At 47.3% G+C, this 6,986-nt stretch overlaps 1 protein-coding gene across 3 annotated transcripts in view; it reads left to right on the top strand.

The window, feature by feature from the left end:
* Positions 1-4,375: 4,375 nt before the first annotated feature.
* UGGT1 (UDP-glucose glycoprotein glucosyltransferase 1) overlaps positions 4,376-6,986 on the top strand; it is a 90,870-nt gene continuing 88,259 nt past the window's right edge. For 2 of the 3 annotated variants that reach the window (XM_030574785.1, XM_030574783.1), the window contains exon 1: positions 4,376-4,446. The gene's annotated coding sequence lies outside the window, so the exon portion shown is untranslated. Of the gene's footprint in view, positions 4,494-6,986 lie in introns of all 3 variants that reach the window. The other variant, XM_030574784.1, reaches the window with a different exon arrangement.

The following is a 6,986-nucleotide window of genomic DNA, read 5'->3' as shown; positions in this document are numbered from 1 at the left end:
TACAAACCCTTTAGGACTCAACAGAGAAATGTGAACTACTTTGCAATAGCGTGTATAGGGGATGGCTGTAGGAATGGGAGTTTGCTAGGTTGGGTTTGGAGGGGATGGGGATGCAGCTAATACATAATAGGACTTTGGCTCTTTTCATCAGTATACCTCAAAGTAGTCAGTGTCCTTATGTACATTTTACAGATGAGGAAATTGAGGCATAGGCCTGGTCTACACTATGCGGTTATACCGAATTTAGCAGCGTTAAACCAAATTAATCCTGCACCCGTCCACACAACAAAGCCCTTTATTTCAATATAAAGGGCTCTTAATATTGATGTCTGTATTCCTCCCTGACGAGGGGAGTAGCGCTCAAATCAGTATTGCCATTTCGGATTAGGGTTAGTGTGGTTGCATTTCAACGGCATTGGCGACCGCGAGCTATCCCACAGTGCATCACTGTGACCGCTCTGGACAGCAATCTGGAGTTGGATGCACTGGCCAAGTAGACAGGAAAAGCCCCGGGAACTTTTGAATTTCATTTCCTGTTTGCCCAGCGTGGAGAGCTGATCAGCATGGACTGTACAGGAGATACTGGATCTGATCACTTTATAGGGAGACAAATCTGTTCTATCAGAGCTCCGCTCCAGAAGATAAAATGCCAAAGCATTTGAAAAAAATCTCCACGCAGAGGTCACAGCAGGGACTCAACACAGTGCTGCGTGACAGGTGTAATGGAAAGCCAAAAAATCAAATGGATGCTCAGGGAGGGGGGACTGAGGACTCCAGCTATCCCACAATCCCTGCAGTCTCTGAAAAACATTTGCATTCTTGGCTGAGCTCCCAATGCCTGAAGGGTCAAAAACATTGTCCCAGGTGGTTTAGGGTATATCTTGTCAATTTACCCCCCTCCCACCCCATGAAAGAAAAAGGAAAAAAATCGTTTCTCACCTTTTTTCAATGTCACTGTATGTCTACTGCATGCTGTTGGTAGATGTGGTGCTGCAGCGCTGAACAGCAGCATCCCCTCCCCTTCCTTTCCTGATGGCAGACAGTACAAAAGGCTTGGAAACCATCCTCATCATCCTGTGAGTGCGCCTGTCTGGCCACGGTGAGGTCGGCTGGGGGCACCTGGGCAAAAATGGGAATGACTCCCTGTCATTCCCAGCAGACAGTACAAAAGGATTGAAAACCGTCCTCATCATAGCAACTGGAGGCTGAGTGCCTCACCCCCTGACCTCTTTCATATCTAATGAAGATTCTGTACTGCCTGGACTATCATAGCAGTGGGAGGCTGAGATCCTCACTCCCCACCCCCCTTCATGTCTAACAAAGATTCTATACTGCCTGGACTATCATAGCAGCGGGAGGCTGCCTCCCCCTCATTTTATCTCACTAAAAAGTCAGTGTTTCTTATTCTTGCATTCTTTATTACTTCATCACACAAATGGGGGGATAACTGCCACAGTAGCCCAGGAGGGGTGTGAGAGGAGGGAAGCAACAGGTGGGGTTGTTGCAGGGGCATCCCCTAGAATGGCATGCAGCTCATAATTTCTGCGGGATATCTGGGGCTCTGACCCGGAGCGGCTGTGCTTGCTGGTTCTCTAGTAGACTTGCCCCATATTCTAGGCAGGACTGATTCTATTTTTAGACAAAACATAAAGAAGGGAATGACCTGGGGAGTCACTCATTTTTATCCATGCGCCCCCAGCCGACCTCAGCGAGGCCAGCCAGGAGCACCCATGACAGCAGCAGACGGTACAAAAGGATTGATAACCACCATCGCCAATTGCAGACGGTACAAAAGGATTGATGACAGTCATCGCCAATTTCCAATTGCAGATGGTGATATAGGGCTGGTAACCGTGTCTGCTACCTTGCAAAGGCGAATGAATGCTGCTGTGTAGCACTGCAGTACCGCATCTGTCAGCAGCATCCAGTACAGATATGGTGACAGTGACAAAAGACTAAACGGGCTCCATGGTTGCCATGCTATGGCATCTGCGAGGGCAATCCAGGGAAAAAGAGCGCGAAATGATTATCTGCCGTTGCTTTCACGGAGGAAGGATTGAGTGACGACATTTACCCAGAATCACCCGTGACACTGTTTTCACCCCATCATGCATTGGGATCTCAACCCAGAATTCCAATGGGCAGGGGAGACTGCGGGAACTATGAGATAGCTATGGGATAGCTACTCACAGTGCAACGCTCCGGAAATCGATGCTAGCCTCAGTACATGGACGCACATCGCCGAATTAATATGCTTAGTGTGGCTGCGTGCACTTGACTTTATACAATGTTTTAAAAAAATGGTTTCTGTAAAATCAGAATAATCCCGTAGTGTAGACATACCCATAGAGATGAAGTGACTTGCCCAAGGTCACTCAGCAGGCCAGTGGCAGAGCCAGGAATAGAACCCAGTTCTCCTGAGTCTCAGCCCAATAATATGGGAATGTTGGAGGAGTGGAGGAGTGTCTAGAAGGTTGGGGGGCACTCTGAAGGGTCTTAAATAGTTTGGTTTTTTAGAGATTGGGATGGGAACCAGGCTAGGGTTTGAGGGGCAGAGGTGGCTGCTCCTGTGGTGGGAAGGTCTCTGGGGTCCAGCAGAGTAGTGATTACTTAGAATATGTTTTAGTGACAATATAGGCACTTCTACCACTAATTCTGTGGTGCTACTGAGGATGTTGATTGTTGAGTTTTTCCCCTAAACTGCTGAGCCTCTATCAGGCTGGGTGGATTTTGGGTCCTTGCTATTCACTATTTGCTGGATAGCTACTGAGTCCTCAGCAATAGTAATCTGGACAGTAGCATCTGCATTGGGGCCCGATATATCCTGTATGGCTGCTATTCAAGACTTCTGTTACTCTGGTGTATTTGATCTGAGCGTGGGCAAGTTCGGCTTTAGCCTGTTCTGTTGCAAAGTCTGCTTAGGTGGCTGTTTAGCCCTGCTGTTGTTGGCTTTTACCTGCATACAGTCCAGCTCACTTCCATCTGGGCCTGGATAATATCCTTTCTGGCCTCATGTTTCTGCTAATGCATCTGAAAAACACTAAAAGGCTCTTCAATTTCTGGGATCTGGCATCTCCCTCCTCTTTGTTTGAAAAATCTTCCCATTTATTATTAATGAAGAAATAGGATTTACAGGAGCAACAGGCAGTTTACAGGAATACATAGTAATGCAGATCTCAAGAGCTCTATAATCCCACACCTAGCTTTGCTGTTACACATTTCATAATTTGAGATATACCTATCTCCTAGAACTGGAAGGGACCCTGAAAGGTCATTGAGTCCAGCTCCCTGCCTTCACTAGCAGGACCAAGTACTGATTTTTGCCCTGGATCCCTAAATTGCCCCCTCAAGGATTGAGCTCACAACCCTGGGTTTAGCAGGCCAATGCTCAAACCACTGAGCTAACCCCACCCCCCCAAAAAAAACCCACCAAAAAACAGCTTGCTGCCATTAGCCCCCTCCCCGAGCTCTGAGGCGGCACAGTTATGTGGGTGTCAATTCCCACCTAAAAAGAACAGGAGTTCTTATGGCACCTTAGAGACTAACAATTTTATTTCAGCATAAGCTTTCCTGGGCTACAGCTCACGTCTTTGGATGCATAGAATGGAACACACAGACAGGAGATATTTATACATACAGAGAATAAAAAGGTGGAAGTATGCCTACCAACAGGAAGACTCTCCTGTGTGCTCCATTCTGTACATCTGAAGAAGTGAGCTGTAGCCCCGAAAGCTTATGCTCAAATAAATTTGTTAGTTTCTAATGTGCCACAAGTTCTCCTGTTCTTTTTACGGATACAGACTAACACGGCTGCCACTCTAAATTCCCACTGAGCAAACTTTCAGAAATATTAATTTCAGTGCCCATCTTTAGACACCTATTGCCTGATATTCAGAAATGCTGTGCAACCGGGGCTCCCATGAAGTTCCCATGCAGTTGTGAGGGGCACGGCTCAGCAAAGCAGGCTGTGCTGTACTATAGGGGTCTAAACTGAGCACCTAAACTAGACAACTCCAACAGTGCGGCTCATAGGGCAGCACACTTGAGGGGGCCGCTGCTGGCCACAAGCTGAGCTGACTTAAGCGGGGTGGAGGGCGAAGCCTCCCTCATTTTGGGGTGGGACTCGGGGGGCATGTCCAGGCAGAGAGTCTCCGTTTGGAGCAGTTTTCCTGAACATTCCTAGACTCCTTCCCTCCCTCGTGGTCTGGACTCCCGCGCAGTCACTGGCTCAGGCTAGGAGGAGCAGCACCTTCCCTTGGTCACAGTCAAGATGGCTGTCGGGCGACGCTCTAGCTGCTCCCTAGCGCTGGTCCCTTCCTCTCTATGGCAGTCGTTCCTCCATGTGTCCGGCCTCAGGGCGGAAGCGGAAGCAGGCTGCCCGGAAGGAACCTACCCGGAGAAGCGGCAGCGGCCGGAGCCGGAAGGGAGCGTGGCGGCCGCTCACAGGTGCAGTAACCGCAGGGGCTTGTGGCTTTGGGACGTTCGCACAGCAGGTGCTTTAGGCAGCGCTCGCGCCCTTCACTGGAGTGCGGGTCTCGCACTGGGACAAGCGGCCCCTCGGCGCCCCCGGAGCCGGCCGGTCCGTGTCCCTCAGGCTGTCGCTGGCCATATGGGGCAGCTCCTTCTCTCTGGAGACCGGGGTGATAAACAGGGGGAGCCTGCTGTTCCCGTGGAGAGGGGATCCAGCTTTGGCACGGGAGGGAGACCCGAGGCAGTGTCTGAGGCGGGGCAGGTCTGTGGTGGAGCATGATGTTTGACAGGTCACAGCTCTTGTGTCCCTGCAGCCCTTCTGCATGGACTGGAGTTGTGGGGGGCAGGCTTTGCCTGGTTCACACCTCGCAGGTTCCCGCTGACCATTTTCTGTGTTGTTTGTCAAATGTTGTGCTTGTTGTTGTTCAGCTTGGCATCAGTGGGCCCCTCCAGCAAAGAGTCTGGCACAAGGACTGTGCTGTAATGGGAGAGCATTACCTGTGCAAGCCGTGTCTGTTTGCATATAGAGGATGTGAAGTGCTACATGATACTAGCGTGGCTTAGGGCTCAGGGGGTTGCAGTGAGTCATGCATTGCATTACATCACAGTTCATTCCTGTTTGAACAAATTCCCAGTAGTGTAGAAAACACATTATGGGAGGGAGTAGCTCTGCACCCCAACAGCCCTTTATGCTACTGTTACGATACATGAACTAAAGAGCATAGTTTCCTGTAGTGGCAATTTTGTACAATGACACTGTTAACGTGGTTACAGATTTTTAGCTTCTGTGGAAATATATTAGTTTCCAAACCATGCTAATGCTGTCCTGTTTTTTATTCACATATTTGAAACAATTTGGGGGAGATTTTCAAACGCACACTAGGAGCTGAGCAATCTAACTCCAACTGACTTTCATTTGGAGTTACGCATCTCCCTTCTCTTTCTGTATGAAAATCTCCCCATTTATTATTAAGGAAAAAATAGGATTTACAGGAGGAGCACGGGTCATTTATATTTGATTTTAAAATGCACTGTGTGGAAACAAATTTGGATACTAGACTAGGAGTCAGAACATCTGGGTCCTAATTCCAACACTGTCAGTGGCTCATTGTGTGACTTTGCACAAGTCACTTAACGTCTGTTTTAATATTTGCAAAATGGAGATGCTTACTTTTGTAAAACTCTTTAGGATCTAGAGCTCAAAAGTGCTAGGTTATTTGTTAGACGGGATCTCCATCCTGTTAAAGCAAATAATTTGTGTTCAAAGTAGTGGTTCTAGTCAGACACCTCATTTATTAGGTTTGTGGTCTCACTAGTGCCTTTGGAACTTACACAAATACAGTCACTGAAGTGAATATCCAGATCTCCGTTTCTACTAGACTTAATGAGGAGCTGTGGTGATGGATGTCCAATGCAGAAAAGAAACCTGGGTTTGTGTTGTCTTGACTAAACTGTGAAGGCTTAATAGCAGTTATGAGGGAGTCTGATGGTTCCTAGCCCGTTCTTCCCATCAGCTGTGCCTCAGGATACATGGAGTCTAGCTACAAGTTATGGAGAAAGTGTACAGTAGCAAATACATGATATCTAATTAAACAGTATCCTTGAGTGATTGTGACATACCTGTATGTGGATACCCTTTTTATTTTGCAGCTTTTGTTATGTGTCAGTGTCTGTCAATTTCTCCTGGTTCTTCTATAGGATGCCTCTTGCAGCTATCTCCCAGCCTTTGCTATTCTTGCAGTGTGTTCAGGAATAGGTCATAACACCAACTCTCTATGGCATACCTGATATTAGCCCAATGTGTTCTATCTAAGCTGCAGAATGAGGGTTTGAGAGGAATCTGCTGACATCCTGCCAGGTCTATGCTTAAGAATGTGGACTTCACAGGAACAAACTCTCCCATGCCAGATTTTGCTTCACACACAGTTCGTATTTGACTTGTGTATATTGTTTTTCATTCCCACAGATTCTAAAACAGACTATAAATAGCAGCCCATTTTACTAATGTGCTTATTCACATTAATAAAGATTTCCCCAACTGGGTTCTATATAGACCTATAACATCAATGATCCTTAGTCCAAAATAGTTGGAATTTGGTGACCTTCAGGCCATGCTGCAAAAGACATCTGTTTGAGGTTGTGCTTCCTACATGAAGGTGTGGAAAGCAGTCTGTGCAAGGGGCAGGTTGAGCTCTTGCTGAACTGATTTAAATGCTGCTGAGACTTACTTTGTATTGTCAATGTTTTAGGGTTCCCATAACCTTGAATAAGTCTCTTATTAGTTATTAATTCTAAAGAAATACCTCGGTTCCTTCTTTTGGTCTTTAACTTGCTGCCCAGGGGGAGGGGCTATTAGCCTTTCCTGGGAGTGTAATCCTGTGATGATCTGATTTCTAGACAGATTCCAGAGTATAGTGCATAGGTTCACAGACCTCTGTAACTTGACAGGACTCTTGGGTATGGGGTATCTGCTTGCATCTTTCTCTAAGGAACAGAGGGGTAGCTGTGTTAGTCTG

Source organism: Gopherus evgoodei, chromosome 9 (assembly GCF_007399415.2).
Source record: "Gopherus evgoodei ecotype Sinaloan lineage chromosome 9, rGopEvg1_v1.p, whole genome shotgun sequence".
In the NCBI taxonomy this organism is placed as follows: domain Eukaryota; kingdom Metazoa; phylum Chordata; order Testudines; family Testudinidae; genus Gopherus; species Gopherus evgoodei.
Note: the sequence above shows the minus strand (reverse complement) of the source record. Positions and strands in the feature narration are given on the sequence as shown.